This window comes from Macrotis lagotis, chromosome 2, assembly GCF_037893015.1.
Source record: "Macrotis lagotis isolate mMagLag1 chromosome 2, bilby.v1.9.chrom.fasta, whole genome shotgun sequence".
NCBI classification, from domain to species: domain Eukaryota; kingdom Metazoa; phylum Chordata; class Mammalia; order Peramelemorphia; family Peramelidae; genus Macrotis; species Macrotis lagotis.
In genome coordinates, this window is record NC_133659.1 from 304,293,774 (window position 1) to 304,311,101 (window position 17,328).

Sequence of the window (17,328 nt, forward strand, 5' to 3'; positions counted from 1 at the left end):
CACTAATTGTTAATTAACAAACATAAGCTTGGCATGCAAATAATATGGCAAGTACCTGATGAGAAGGGGAGTGTGTGCTGAAGGAGAAAAAAATTCCCTTCTGATTGAAAATAAAAAGACTGTCATGAGGATTTAAGTTGTTGATGTGATGACATTGTGCACAGCTGTTATTATGTCTCTTGGATAACACAAATCTGTAAGGAAAGGAAAAATCCAGAGCTCTGAAAAGATGTGAGCTATAAGCTTCAACAGTTAATTAAAATAATAACTGAGGTAGCAGGCAATTTCCCCATGAAAAAAGTTACAAAAACATTAATTCCAGGAATTCAGACAGCTTCATACAATTTCCATGAGCTGTCACCATGAAAGTTAGAAACTAAAAGTCAGATGGCATGGGAATACTAGAAAATTTCCTGAATTTTGAATCAGAGGTCCTAGGTGTGAATCTTGACTCTTTTTGAAGCATATTGCCTTTTTTTTGTTTGTTTGTTCCCATGGTATACATTGATCTAAGTTGAATGTGATGAGAAAGAGATCATATCCTTAAGGAAGAAAAAATAAGCTATAAGAGATAGCAGAATTACATAGTAAGATAATGGTGTTTTTTTCCCCTAAATTAAAGTTAAAAGTCTTTGGCTCTTGTTCAAACCCTTTGATTCTTTCTTTGGCTAGAGATGGTATTCTCCATCACAGATATCCCATAATTGTCCCTGATTGTTGCACTGATGGAATGAGTGAGTCCATCAAGGTTTATCATCGCCCCTATTTTGTTGTTAGGGTGTACAATGTTTTTCTGGTTCTGCTCATCTCGCTCATCATCAGTTTATGCAAATCCCTCCAATCTTCCCTGAATTCCCATCCCTCCTGATTTCTAATAGAACAATAGTGTTCCATGATATACATATACCACAGTTTGTTAAGCCATACCTCAATTGAAGGACATTTACTCAATTTCCAATTCTTTGCCACCACAAACAGGGCCACTATTAATATTCTTGTACAAGTGATGTTTTTACCCTTTTTTATAATCTCTTCAGGGTATAGACCACTCAGTAATGGTATAGCTGGATCAAAGGGTAGCATAATTACTTGTTTAACCTCAAAAAAGTCACTTCATCTACTTAGGTCATCAGAAAATTCTGAAAGTTGAACTGATTTGTCATCTCCAAGATCTCTTTCAGTGTTAAATTTATGATAATTTGAAGTCAAGAATAAAAAAAATGCAATAAAAATGTTTCAATTCATAAACGATCTACTGAAATTTGATGTTTATATTTATGTGTTATTCTAAGTATAGTCTAATAATAATGTGCATTCTTTATAATAAAGGAATATGCTTCAAAAACTTAACTGAATGGGGAAAGCAGGCTAATATAAACTTTGTCTTTTGTTTTTTCAAGCCTATGGCAACTGAGTTGCTTCATAAAACTGCTGTCATCAACAAATAATGCAAATTTAACATTATGATTGTAAGCCAAATATTTAGGAGAAGCAGACAGATTCCTGGATGCCAGTCTTGAAAACCTACCCCTAAAATGGGAAGGACATCTGTTATAATTGGCATCTATATGTGTGTATATTTATATATACATATGTTGTCACATATTGTATATTATATGCAGATACAAATCATTAAAACAAAACAATAGCCCTAAGTCTTTGGGGATGCTCTGTATGTATGTTGATTTAAAAAGATAAATTTGATCTTTCTATATGTATTTGTAGTTGGATATTTTCTAGTGATTTAGGGGAATAGTATTTCTAAAATGAAGGCAGAACTCTCATAACCTTCATTTGATGCATTGTATTTTACTATGAATTAGTAAGTCATCAATAAGTTTGTATATTTCATATGAAAAGGACAGAAATTATATGAGATTAATAACCTATTATATAAAGTATAACTTTTTTTTATCTCTCTACCTCTCTATGTTCCAATCTATCTATGGAAGAAGGATCCTAAGAGCTCTTGACCAAACAAGAATGGATACAAATGACTTGATATCAAACAAATTTCATATATTGTTATTGAGATCATTAAAAGTAGAATTGTTATTGTTATTAGATATAGAAACATATAGATAGATAATGTACATGTGAATATGCAAGCTTTACATGCACTCACATATATGTATATACATGTGTGTTTATAATATTTTAATATTTTAATGTCAACTTTTCTGTGTCCCCTAAGTTTGTTTCTTTTTTCTTCTGTGTATTTTTTTAATGTTTGACTCATTCTTATTTTTTTCTCAAGTGTATTTTGGTCACTATGACTATTCTCAGTTAGCAACAGTGACCCACATCCCTTGTCCCCCAACCAAAAAAAATGCAAAGAAAACTAAATATTTGTGTTGTGCTGATAATTTATGAAAATCCTCTTATGTACCCACAGATAAATATTATCTGCCTACCAATAGATGGGGAACCACATCGTTTCCTGTCTGTAGTTGTGATTGCTTATTGAATTAATGAAAGGTTAAAGATATTGAGACCAAGATGGTAGAGTACAGCCAGTACCCAGCTGGAATCTCCCAACCTTACCCTCCAAATAACTTTAAAAATAAATCCTCATATCCAATTTTGGAACAACAAAGTCAACAAAGTGTCAGAGGGAGACATTTTTACAGAGGGAGACAGTCTTCCAGCCAAAGATTCTAGGAGTTTTAGGGGTCTTTGAGTGGTCCATGATCCCAGGTTGGGAGCATAGGAAGCTTGGGCAGAAGAAGACCTTAGAAGAAGGCATGAAAGTTGCGATAGGAATAGTAGTAGAAGAACTCTCTGGGTACTCTCAGAACAAGAAGAGTACAGTCCTTTCAGCTGCAAGGGAAGCAGGGTACCTATGATAGCACCAACTTGGAAACAGAAAAAGCTTGTAGACCAACAAGATTTCTCCAAAAACACTAATACAAAGGACTGAAGTTTGACCCAATCAGTAAAGCCCAACTTTAACATAAAGTTCAAAGTCAAGATATAGGGTGGAAAAAGAGCAAAGTAAAATGGTCAGAGGAACTTCACCATAAAAGCTATCATGTGGCAGAGTAGAGCAAGACATAAACATAGAAGAAGAAATGCGAAAACAACTTTGAGGAAAGCCTCAAATAAAAATAACAATTACACAAGGCCAGCAAGAATTCCTGGAAGAGGTAAAGAGATGAATTGGGGGAGGAAGGGAAAATAAATGAAATAAATATAAGGAAAGTATGAAAAGGGAATTAACAGCTTAGCAAAAAAAGCATAAAAAATAATTGTTCTAATGGTAAAAGAGCCACAAAAAATCACTGAAGAAAAGAATTCATTAAAAGATTTAACCAAATGGAAAAGAGGTACAAAAGCCCACTGAAGATAATCAGTTATTAAAAAATAGAATTGTGTAGAAGAAAGATGATGAGGTCAAGGGGTCTTCACAAAACAATAAACCAAAGTTAAAAGAAGAAAAATATTTTTTAAAAATGTGAAAAATCTCATGAGAAAAAAATGAATCTGTCCATAATTTTCTTTTAGTTTTTGCAAGGCAAATGGGGTTAAATGACTTGCCCAAGGCTACAAGCTAGGTAATTATTAAGTGTCAAAGGTCAGACTTGAACTCAGGTACTCCTGATTCCAGGACTGATGCTCTATTTACTGTGCCACCTAGCCACCACTAAATCCATAATTTTAAAATTCCTGGATAATCTGAGAGCTGATTAAAAAAATAGCCTAGACAGCATACTTTAAAAACTTATTAAGAAAAAAACAGTTCTTAAATATCTCAAATCCAGACAGTAAAAAACAAATTGAAAGCATCAATAACGTCCTAAGTGACTTACAATGAAAACTTACAGCAATATTTTTATTTTTATTTTTTATTTATATTATTCTTAAATTCCCAAGATATATGCAAAAGTTTCAGAATTTACTTCCAAAAACTTAAATTCCAAATTCTCTCCTTTCCTCCCACACTACTTCCACACTGAAAATGTAAGCAAAAACAAAACAAAACACACAAAAAAACTGTGTAGCTATGAAAAACATTACTGGAATAGCCATGCTACAGAATGAAACATATCCCCCCGCCCCACAAAGTAAGAGGAAACTCAAGAAAAATAAAGTAAGAAAAAAAAGTTTCAGTCTGTATTCAGACACCATCAGTTCTGTCTTTGGAAGGGATAGCATTCTTTATCATAACTCCCTCAGAGAAATTGTTTCAACACTTTTTTTTCCCACAGTTGCTTTTAATAACTATATTTCCCTCAATTCTATTACCTCCATCCCCATTTTTTTTCTATTTTTTCTCTCCTTTCACCCAGTCCCTCCTCAAAAATGTGTTGTATCTAACTCTTCTGTCTTACTATATTCCTTCTCTTCTATCACCTACACCCCCCCCATACTGGTCCCCTTTCTCTCATCCCTTTCCTCTCCTATTTTCCTTTAGTATAAAGTAGATTTTTATACCTTATTGAGTTGTACTTGTTTTGGCCTTTGTGAGACGCTTCTGATGAAAGCAAGACTCACTCACTCCCCCTCACCTTCCCCTTCTTCCACTTTACTACAAAAACTATTTTTTGCCTCTTTCATTTATTTATTTGTTTGTTTGTTTATTTATTTGGTTTTGCAAGGCAAATGGGGTTAAATGGCTTGTCCAAGGCCAAACAGCTAGGTAATTATTAAGTGTCTGAGGCCGGATTTGAACTCAGGTACTCCTGACTCCAGGGCAGGTGCTGTATCCACTGTGCCACCTGGATGTCCCTTGTGCCTCTTTTATGTGAAATAACTTACCCATTCTACATCTCTTTTCTCTTTTTCCTAGTACATTTCTTTCTCCCCTACTAACTCCATTCAACTCCGTCTTGCCTATAAATGCTCCTTCTAACTGTTCTAATAAATGAGAAGGTTTATCTGAGTTATCAGGATCATCTTCCCATGCAGTTCAATATCATTAAATCCCTCATGATTTGTCTTTCCTGTCCACCCTCTCTATGCTTCACCTGAGTTTTGTAGTAGGAGAACATGCTATCTGTTCAATTCTGTTTTATCAGAAAATTTTGAAAGTCTTCTATTTCATTGAATTTCCATCTTTTTTCCTGAAAGAGGATATTCAGTTTTGCTGGGTAGCTGATTTTCAATTACATTCCAAGTTCTTTTTTTTTCTGGAATACCATATTCCAAGACCTATGAGCCCTTAATATAAAAGCTACTAAATTTTTTATTATCCTGATTGTTGCTCCACAATATTTGAATTGTTTCCTTCTGGCTGCTTGCAATATTTTCTTCTTGAACTGGAAGTTCTGAAATTTGCCTATAGTATTCCTGGCAGTTTTCATTTTGGAATCTCTTTCAGGAGGTGATCAGTGGATTTTTTCAATTTCTATTTTTATTCTCTGCTTCTAGGATGTCAGTACAATTTTCCTGAATTATTTCTTGAAAATAAAATCTAGGGTCTTTTCTGGGTCATGACTTTCAGTTATTTTTTGTTTTCTACCAAAGTCACTGAATTTCCTGGGTTCCATTCTTCATTTGAAGGACTTATTTTCTTCAGAGAATTTTTACATGTCCTTTTCCATTTGGTCAACTTTGCTTTTAAAGGCATTCTTTTCCTCAGTAACCTTTTGGATTGTTTCATTTTTCATTTGACTTAAACTGATTTTTAAGACGTTATTTTCTTCAATGTTATTGGTATCTCCACCTATTGCTGGTTTGGTTTTCATGATTTTCCTCATCACTCCCATTTCTCTTCCTAATTATTCTTCTATCTCTCTTATTTGATTTTCAAAATCTTTTTGTTAGTTCTTCCATAGCCTGAGACCAATTCATACTTTTCTTGGAAGCCTTGGATATAGAAACTTTGACTTTGTTATGCTTTGACTGTATATTTTGGTCCTCCATGAGATCAAAGTAATTGTCTGTGGTCAATTTTTTTTCTTCTATTGTTTGCTCATTTTCCAGAATATGACTTGATTTTAATTCTTTGTTAAAGTGGGGTTCTGCCTCCAGGGTGGAGTATGCATTGTATCTGAGTATGAGCAAAGCTATAGAAAACTTTGCAAACTCCCCCAACTCTTTTGCCATAGGTGGATTTAGCCTTCAGGAAGCTGCTGCCAGGCGGCTCCCTGCTGGTGTGGCTCCCCAGGCTGTCTCTTCATCTCCTGAGGCCAGGTATGTCCTGAGGCTTGCACTGGACCGGGCTCCGCTCTCACTCTAGTGGGCAGAGTTTTCCTGTTGACCTCCCAAGTTGTTATCGGCAATCCCTGGGCTGAGAGGTCCGGACACAGCTGCCAGTGATGCAGGCACCCCTTGGATGACTGACTCTGGTTTGCACCATGGTGGGCCGGGTTGTGTTGAGGGCCCTTTCTAACCCTGATGTAATAGACCCTTCCTATGGATCGTCCAAGTTACATAAAGCTGGAAAATTGTTTTACTCAGTCTTTTTGTGGGCTCTGCCACTCTATAATTTGCAATCATTATTTAAAGATATTTGGAGTGGTTTGGGGGAAAGCTCAAGGGAAAGCTTGCCTTTTACTTGCCATCTTGGCCCTTTGTTCCCCAGTTATAAATCTTGTGAATATTTTTGAAATTCTCAGTTTAATAGCCATTTTTATGATTAATTATATTAAATCTATTTATATTAAATATAATTATGTTAAATAAAATTATATTAAATTATATTAAGTCTATTAAATTTCTAAGAACAGATGTTGTGCATGAAAAAATATCAACAACAACAATCATATAAGATCACACAAAATAACACAAGATTTGGCAGCTTTCTCAATAAAAGAGCCAAGTACTTAGAATATTATATTCTAGGAGTCAAAGGAGTTAAGGTTACTACAAAAACCACTTACCCAGCCCAACTTAATTTAGTCCTTTGGAGAGCTTTCATGCATTCCTGATGAAGAAATCAGAGCTGAATAGAAAACAACATGTAAATAAAAGAATCAAGAGAATTATAAAAAAGATAAAAATGAAGTAAGTAGTTATTATAAGAAACTCAAACTTAGGTAACATTCCGATATGGAAAGATGATGCATGTAATTCCTAGAAAATTATCATTATTAGGGAAGTTAAAGGAGTCTACGTAGACAAAAGTCACATATCTGAGTTGATTATTTTGGGATGATCTCAACAAAAGGATGGGCAATAAGAAAGTAGGGTGTATTGGGAAAAGAGGTAAGGGAGAGATAGAATGCTGAAAAATTTCTCATATAAAAGAGGTTTGCAAGAAAAATCTTTTATAGTGCAGAACAAAAAGGGGCAAATTTTGAGTAGTGGTTAAGTTTCACCTAAGAATTGATTCAAGGAGCAGCTTAGGTGGTGCAGTGAATAGAGCAACAGCCCTAGAGTCAGGAGGAACTGAGTTCAAATCTGATCTCTTAATAATTACCTAGCTGTGTGACCTTGGGCATGTCATTTAACCCCATTGCCTTGCAAAAGAAAAACAGAAAAAGAATAAAAAAACAGGATTAATTCAAAAAGTAATTCAAAAAGAGAATATATATATATATATATATATATATATACATTTATGTATCTGTGTATGGATATGTGTATACACACTCATCTGGATATAAAAAAAACTATCTTACCAAAAATTAAAATAGAAGGAGGAAAGGGAAACAGATATGGGGAAATGGTAAAAATGGAGGGTCCATTAATGGAGATAGCGATCAGAAACTACACAGATTTTTGAGGAGAGGTAACATAAAAAGTGTGACAAGGATAAGCAAAATAAAATAGAATGGAATGAATTGTATGGTTGATGATCATATCTGTGAATATGAGTGGAATGAACTGACCTATCAAATACAGGTGGATAGCAAATGGATTGGAAATTAGAATTCAACAATATATTGTGTACAAGAGACCCAATTGGGACAGAAAGAAATGTTGAAATGAAGGGCTGAAGGATAGTATATTATGATTCAGTTAAAGTGAAGAGGAAAAGGGTAGTAATCATGATCTCAGAAAAAGAAAACAAACAAACAAAATTAGGCCTATTTGAAAGCTAATCAGGTAAAATACTTTTTGCTAAAAGGTACCATAGACAATGTAAGATCAAATTTTATAGCAAGTTTCTGTGGTTAAGATCTAATTAATTTCTAAACTATATAGGGAATTGTCAAATTTAAATATCAGTAGCCATTCCCCAACCAATAACAGGGCACAGAATGTGAACATAGGGCTTTTAGAAGAAGAAATCTAAGCTATTGTCATATGTAAAAATATTGCATATAACTACGGATTAGAGATAACTGTGAGGTACCACCTCACACCTATCAGAAATGGTTAATACTGAAGTACATCAATCAGTTGTTGGTGGAGTAGTGAACCAGTTCGTCCATTCTGGACAACCATCTCAAACTATACTCAAGTGGATGTGAAATTGTCCATTCTTTCCCATCCAGACCTAAAGTTACTAGGTCTATACCCCACAGAGATCTAAGAAAAATGTAAAGGACCAATATGCACAAAGATATTTATAATATATTTTTGTGATGATAAATATTTGAAAAGAGGAGAGATGTTTATCATTTTGGCAATGGCTAAACTAATTGTGGCACTTGATTTTGATGGATTATTATTGTGCTATAAGAAATGATGAGAGAGTGGATTTAGAAAAAAAATGTACCAGATACATAATATTGCTGATCAACCTTGAAAGATGCAGCTTCTCTGAGCATTATATACATATATATATATATATATATATGTGTGTGTGTGTGTGTATATATATATATATATATATATATATATATATAATATTTTTCAAATACTCATGATGGAAAAAAATGCTATCCATTTTCAGAGAGAACATTGATGAATTCTAAGTAGAAATTGAAGTATAGGTTTTGTTCATTTTTTATGATGTGGCTAATTTTGAAATATGTTTTATATTTTTTACATGTAATTAATAAATATTTTTTTTCTGTAAAGAAGAAATGTTGGGAGTAAGGGAGAGAATCTGTAACTCAAAATTTACAAATAAATTTTACTAATAAATTCTGAAAAGATATTTCCATCCTAATGCTATTATTATCATCATTGCATAATTGGTTACCATAATTCTGTTTACTTCATTTTGTCCTCACTACACCAAAATCCTTTTGTGCTATTTTTATGACATCTGTGCTTTCAAAATTTTAATGGTGTGATAATATCACAGTACATTACCATACCATAATTTACTCACCTATTTCCCAATGGATGTGCATCTTTTTTCCCAGTTGTTATAACAAACATGCTGCCATTAAAACTTTTCATAGTATTCTCTCTGAATCTTTGATCTCTGTGGATATATTCCTGATGTCTTTATCACTGGGTTGAATGGTGTAGGAGTTTTGGGGCATAGTTTCAAAATAATAAACAGAATTTTTGGCCAAATATACAGTATTATCAATAGTATTTTGTTATGCTATACTTTCATAGCACTTCCAATAATTGCCATTTTACAGTCTTTGTCTTCTTGGACAATCTCATGTGTTTAAAGTAGAAATTCTAAGTTACTTCAATGTGCATGTTTCTTTTGATTTTTGTTTTTCATTCTGTTTTTGATAGCTTATATTTTCCATTTTTAGTAATTTTTACATAACTCTTTAACCACTGAATTACTGAATGGGCATTCTCACAGACAACTAAAATCTGAAAAAGTCTTTAGCTTAAAAAAATCAAGTTCTCTCCATTTCATTTGTCCTACAGGCCTATGTCTTGCCACCTATACTCAAATGACTGAAGAAAAGAATGGAACTGATGATTTTGCACAGCCATGTCTCACTTAAATTCATTTCACTTCTAAGGCAAGGCATCACCCCCCCACACACCTGCCCCCAATATCATTATCCTCTTCATAAGTGAAGGATAAACGATGATACATTTTCATTACATGCCATCTCTGTCATTATAAACAGTTTAAGATAGAAATTCCAAGTTATTTTAATGTACATTTCTCTTATTAGTTATTTGTTGAATTGTATGAGGCTTTTTGATAGCTTTCATTTCCTTTCTCTTTTTTCTGTTTTGGCGATTTCCATTTGAAATTGTTTGATCATTTGAGCAACAGCTTCTATTCTCAGCTGTTATATCCATTTCCCACATATATTAGACATTATACCCTTGTCAAAGAAATTTTGGAGTATGATACAGAAGTCTGAAGATTTGGGGATTGGTATATATTATATTGTTCTATTTTCCTAGGATTATTTGAATTTCAATTAATTTTAACTGAATTTCTAAAATTCTCTAAAATGCCATTCTCAAAAGAAAATATCTTTATTATTATTATTAAATATTTTATTTGTTTACCATTTATATACAGCAGTAGTTTCTGCCTATCTTTCTTGTAAGCTTTTGAATTTTATAATTTCCCCTCACCCTCTCTTCCCTTCCCCCTCCCCCCCACTGAAGGTAATCTTATAATCTTTACATTGTTTCCATGGGTATGCATTGATCAAAATTGTATGTGCTGGGAAAAGCAAAACATATCCTTGAGGAAGAAATAAAATTTTAGTGATATCCAAATTATAAAACACATAAGACAACATTTTTTAAAAAATTGAAGGTAATAATCTTTGGTCTTTCTTTAAACTCCACAGTTCTTTCTCTAGATGCATCTAGTATTCTCTGTCACAGATAACCTAAAATTTTCCCTGATTATTGTAGTGATGGAATGAGCAAGTCCATTAATGTTGATCATCACCCTCATGTTGCTTTTAGGGTGTAGAATATTTTTCTGGTCCTGTTCATCTTACTCAGCATCAGTTTACGAAAGTCTTTCCATGGCATTTTCTGAAATGCCATCCCTCCTGGTTTCTTTTATTTTTTAATTATTTTTTTAGATTTTTTCAAGGCAATGGGGTTAAGTGGCTTGCCCAAGGCCACACAACTAGGTAATTATTAAGTGTCTGAGGTCGGATTTGAACCCAGGTACTCCTGACTCCAAGGCCGGTGCTCTATTCACTGCACCACCTAGCTGCCCCCTGGTTTCTTAACAGAACAATAATGTTCCATAATGTACATATACCACAATTTGCTCAGCCATTCCCCAATTGATGAACATTCCATCAATTTCCGATTCTTTGCCACTACAAACAGGGCTGCTATCAATATTTCTGTACAAGTGATGTTTCTACCCTTTCTCATGATCTCTTCAGGGTAGTGATATTGCTGGATCAAAGGGTATGAATATGTTATTACCCTTTGGACATAATTCCAAATTGCTCTCCAAAAAGGTTGGATCCATTCATAGCTCCACCAACAATGCATTAGTGTCACAGATTTCCCACCTCTCTTCCAACACTGATAAATGTCCTTTTTGCTCATATTGGCAAGTCTGAGAGGTGCAAGGTGGTACTTCAAAGATGCTTTAATTTGCATTTCTCTAATCTGTAATGATTTAGAACAATTTTCAATATGACTATATATATATGTATATATATATATATATATATATATATATAGCTTTGATTTTTCTCATCTGAAAATTGTCTTTGTATATCCTTTGACCATTTGTCAATTGGGGAATGGTTTGTTTTTTACAGTTTTTTGTTTTGTTTTGTTTTGTTATAAATTTGACTCAGTTCTCCATATATTTCAGAAATGAGTACTTCGTTAGAAGCACTAGTTGTAAAATTTTTTTCCTGACGTGAACTGATGCTAAGGGAGATGAGCAGAACCAGAAAAAAATTGTACACCCTAACAGCAACATGGGGGTGATGACCAACCTTGATGGACTTGCTTATTCCATCAATGCAACAATCAGGCACAATTTTGGGCTATCTACAATAGAGAATACCATCTGTTTCCAGAGAAAGAATTGTGGAGTTTAAACAAAGATCAAAGACTATTATTTTCAATTTAGAAAAAAAAATTATCTTATAATGTAATTTTGATCTTATAGTTTATTTTTCTTCCTTTAAGGATATGATTTCTCTGTCATCACATTCAACTGAGATCAATGTATACCATGGAAACAATGTAAAGACTAACAAAATGCCTTCTCGGGGCGGGGGGGGGGGGAGAGGGAAGTGAGAATGAGTGGGGGATTGTAAAACTCAAAATGAATAAAATCTTTCTTAAAGAAAAACTAAAAAAAATGTTTCCCAATTTACAACATTTCTTTCGATCTTGGTTATAGTGGTTTTGTTTATGCAAAAGCTTTTTAATTTAATGTAAACAAAGTTGTCCACTTTGTTTTTAATGATGTTCTCCATCTATTCCTTGATCATAAACTCCTCCCATTCCCACAGATCTGACAGGTAAACTATTCCTTGTTCTCCTAGTTTGCTTGTAATATTGTCTTTTATGTCTAAATCCTGCATCCATTTCGATCTTACCGTGGTATAAAGTGTGAGATGTTGGTCTAATCCAAGTTTCTGCCATAAAATCTTCTAGTTTTCCCAACAGTCTTTATTGAAGAGTTATTTCTTATTTCAGAAACTGAACTATTTGGGTTTATGAAACAGCAGGTTACTATAATCATTTCCTGCTGTCTCTTTTGCACCTACTCTATTTTACTGATCCACTACTCTGTTTCTTAGCCAGTACCAGATAGGTTTGATGACTGATGCTTTATAATATAATTTTAGATCTGGTAAGGCTAAGCTGCCTTCTTTTGGACTGTTTTTTCATCAAATCACTTGCTATTCTTGACCTTTGGTTTCTTCACATGAATTTAGTTGTAATTTTTTCCATCTTATTAAAGTAAATTTTTGGATGATCGATTGGTATGGCACTAAATAAGTAGGTTAATTAAGGTAGAGCTTTCATTTTTATCATATTAGTTCAGCCTATCCATGAGCAGTTGATATTTGTCTAGTCATTTAAATCTGATTTTATTTGTGTGAAAAGTGTTTTATAGTTTTTTTCTTAGAATTTCTGAGTCTGCCTTGGCAAGTAGACTCCAAAGTATTTTATACTGTCTTTTTATCTCTTGCTGCTGGATCTTGCTAGTGAATATATAGAAATGCTTAGGATTTATGTGGGTTTATTTTATATCCTGCAACTTTGCTAAATTTGCTAATTGTTTCCAGTAGGTTTTTAGAAGATTTTTTAAGGTTCTCTAGGTATATCAACATGCCATCTGCAAAGAGTGAGAGTTTTATTTCTTCATTCCAAATTCTAATTCCTTCAACTTCTTTTTCTCTCATTTCTAAAGCTAACATTTCTAAAACAATACTGAATACTAGAGGTGATAGTCGATATCTTTGTTTCACCCAGATCTTATTGGGAATGCTTTGCGCTTATCCCCATGGCATATAATCCTTATTGATGCTTTCAGATAGACACTGCTTATCATTCAGAGGAAAAATACATTTATTCCTATGCTCTCTAGTGTTTTTAGTAGTAATAGATGCTGCATTTTTTCAAAGGCATTTTCAGCATCTATTGAGATAATTATATGATTTTTGTTAGGTTTGTTATTGATATAGTCAATTATACTGAGAGTATTGCACCAACCCTGTATTCCTGGAATAAATCGTGTTTGATCATAGTATATTTTCCTATAGAAAATTTACTGTAATTGCTTTGCTCAGATTTTATTTAAGATTTATTTTCCACATTCATTAGGGAATTGGTCTATAATTTTCTTTTTTCTGTTTTGACTCTTTCTGATTTAGTTATCAGCACCATATTGGTATAATAGAAGGAATTAGGCAGGGTTCTGTCTTCAACTATTTTTCCAAAGAGTTTATATAGAATTGGAACCAATTGTTCCTTAAATTTTTGAGAGAATTCACTTGTGAATCCATCTGGATTTGGAGATATAATTTTTAGGGAGTTCATAAATGACCTGTTGCATTTCTTTTTCTGAGATAGGGTTATTTCGGTTTTAAATTTCCTCTTCATTTAATCTTCTTGGGCATATTTTTATAAATATTCATCCATTTCACTTAGATTATCAAATTTATTGGCATACATTTGGGAAAATAATTCCATATTATTATTTTAACTTCCTCCTCATTGGTGGTGAGTTCACCTTTTTAATTTGTAATCCTAGTAATTTGGTTTCCTTCTTTTTTTAATCAAATTAAACAAAGGTTTATCTATTTTTTTTTTGTTTTTTTCATAAACCAACACTTGGTTTTATTTATTATTTCAATAGTTTTCTTACTTTCAAAATTATTAATTTCTCCTTTAATTTTTAGAACTTCTAATTTAATATTTGATTGGGGGTTCTTAATTTGTTCTTTCTCTAATTTTTTTAGTTGCATGCTTAATTCATTGACTTCCTCTTTCTCTCTTTTATTCATGTGAGCATTTAGCGATATATACCCTAATAACTGCTCTGACTGTATCCCATAAGTTTTGGTATGTTGTTTCATTATTGTCATCATCTAGAATGAAATTATTAATTCCATCTATAATTTATTGTTTAATCCACTCATTCTTTAAAATGAAGTTATTTAGTTTCCAATTGATTTTAGGTCTGTCACTCCCTGGCCCATTTTTGCATGTGATTCTTATTGCATTATGGTCTGAGAAGGCAGCATTCACTATTTCTGCCTTTCTTCATTTGATTATGAGGTTTTTTTATGCCCTAGTACATGGTCAATTTGTGTGTAGGTATCATGAACTGCAGAAAAAAGTTATAATCCTTTCCATCCCCATTCAGTTTTCTCCAAAGGTCTATCTTAGGTTTTCTAAGAATTTATTTGCCTCCTTAACTTCATTCTTCTTTATATTATGGTTAGATTTATCTAATTCTGAGAGAGGGAGGCTGAGGTCTCCCACTAGTAGAATTTTTCTATCTACAACTTCTTTTAAACTTATTCAGTTTCTCCTCTAAGAATTTTGATGCTATACAACTAGAAGCATTCATAATTAGTATTGAAGCTGCTTTATTGTCTATGGTAGCTTTTAGGAGGATATAGTTTCCTTCCTTATCTCTTTTAATGAGATTATTTTTGTAGCTGTTTTTTCTGGGATAAGCATTGCCACCCCTGCTTTTTTTGTTACTTCAGGTGAAGTATAATATATTCTGCTCCAACATTTTACCTTTACTCTATATGCATCTCTCTGCTTCAAATGAGTTTCTTGTAAGCAGCATATTGTAGGATTCTTGTTTTTAATCTCTGCTATTCACTTAAGCTTTATGGGAGAGTTCATCCCTTTCATATTCAAAGTTACAATTATTAAGTCTCCATGCTATCTTCCCTCTGTCTGTATTTTTCCCTTTCCCCCCTTATGTCTATTTCCCCTTTAGTATATTGATACCTCATATCCAAACCCCTCTCCTTTCTTTCCCCTTCTCCTTTCCCTTTTACCCTTCTTTCTTACCTTTCTTCTCTCAGTTCCTCTTTTCCTCTCCTCTTCCCCTTTTCCCTCTTAATACTTGAAAGATAAGTGTATGTGTTTGTGTCTGTGTGTGTGTGTGTGTGTGTGTGTGTGTGTGCGTGCATGCGTGTGTGTGTGTGTATGTGTGTGTGTGTATTATTCCTTCTTTGAGCCAAATCTGATGAGAGATTCATGCAGGTCTCACCTCCTCCTTCTTCTCCTATATTACAATACAATATATTACAATTTACTCTATCCTCCCATCTCTTTAGTGTCTCCCCTTTTAAAGGAGATATTATCTTTAAAACATTCTATCAGAATCACAAACAAATCATAAGTGTCCATTACTTTTGGCTAATCATATTCTCTCTAATGAGAGAATTTTCAAGAGTTATGAGAATCTTTTTTTCCCCTGGTAGGATATAGCCAGTTTCATCTTATTTGGATAACAGTTTTTTTTCCTTTTCCCTTTTTTACCTTTCCATATGTCTTTTGAGTCTCCTGTTTGAAGTCTGAATTTTCTATTTAGCTCTGGTCTTTTCATCAGGTAAAGTCAAAAGTCTTTTATTTCAATAAATGTCCATCTTCTCCCCTGGAAGAGAATGCTCAGTTTTGCCTGATAGTGAATTCTTGGCTGTATTCCAGGTTCCCTTGCTCTTCAGAATATCATATTACAGGCTCCTCAATTCCTTAATGCTGTTGCAGCCAGGTCCTGAGTAATCCTTTCTGTGGTTCTATGGTATTCTTTTTGGGTGCTTGCAGGATTTTTTATTTTATCTGAGAGTTCTAGAGTTTTTCCACAATATTGCTTGGTGTTTTAATTTTGGGATCCCTTTCAGGAAGAGATTGATGTATTCTTTCAATAATTAGTGTGCTAGGGGTGGCTAGGTGGCACAGTGGATAAAGCACCAGCCCTGGAGTCAGGAGTACCTGGGTTCAAATCCGGTCTCAGACACTTAATAATTACCTAGCTGTGTGGCCTTGCAGAAGCCACTTAACCCCATTTGCCTCGTAAAAACCTAAAAATCATAATTAGTGTGCCCTCTGGTTCCATGATATCAGGGCAATTCTCCTTTACTACATCCTGAAGTACAGCCCAGGCTTTTTTTTTTCCTCACTGTTTTCAGAAAGCCCAATTATTCTTCTCCTGGATCTATTCTCCAGGTCAATTATTTTGACAACAATGTATTTTACATTTTCTTCTATTTTTCAATTTTTTCGCTTTGTTTGACCTATTTTTGTAGTCTCATGAAGTCATCTGTTTCCACAGATTCTAGTCTTTTTTTAGAGAAGAATTTAATACATTAACCTTTTGCAACTTCTTTTCCAGTTGGTCAATTCTGTTTTTGAAGGAATCCTCCATTTGGTCAATTGGGATTTTGAGAGAATTATTTTCTTTTTGCTTTTGTCCAGTTGAATTTTCATTTTCTTGTTGCCAGAGGATAATTTCCTCTTGCAAAATGTTAATTTTCTCTTATGTTTCTTTTCCCAATTTTCCCAACTGATTTTTAAACTCCTTCCTGATCTCTTCTAAGAAGTCTTTCTAGGCTGTAGACCGATAAATGTTCTCCTCTGAGGTTCTAGTTTTCTCTGAGTTAGCATCCTTGATTCAAAGTAACATTCAATGGAACCCCCTTCACTGAATGTTCTTCATATTCCTAGGATCTTGGGTTGGGAGAGGGGCTGGTTCACAGACTTTTGGTGTTGAGATTACTAGAGGCTTTGCTCATTGGGTTTAATAAATCCAAGTGGGCAAGTTAGTAGGAGGGTGCTAGAGGCTTTCTCTCTGGAGTGTCTACAATCTTGATTAGTGGACCATTGCCTAGGACTGGGTGGGGGGTGGGGGGCAGCAGGATCTCCATTATTTTACAACAATGTGGGCCCTCAGGCTATCTAGTCAATCTCCTTAATTCTGAATCAGCACTGGGGGAGATCTGCAGCCCATCTGAATGTGGGGGTGGGGGAGCTGTTTTTCTGTTTCTTCTGGGAAAAGTCATTTTTTCCAACAGGAATGGGGGGGGGGAACTCAACTGGAAACATGGTCACTTTGCTGAAAACACAGGAGCTAACACCCTGGTC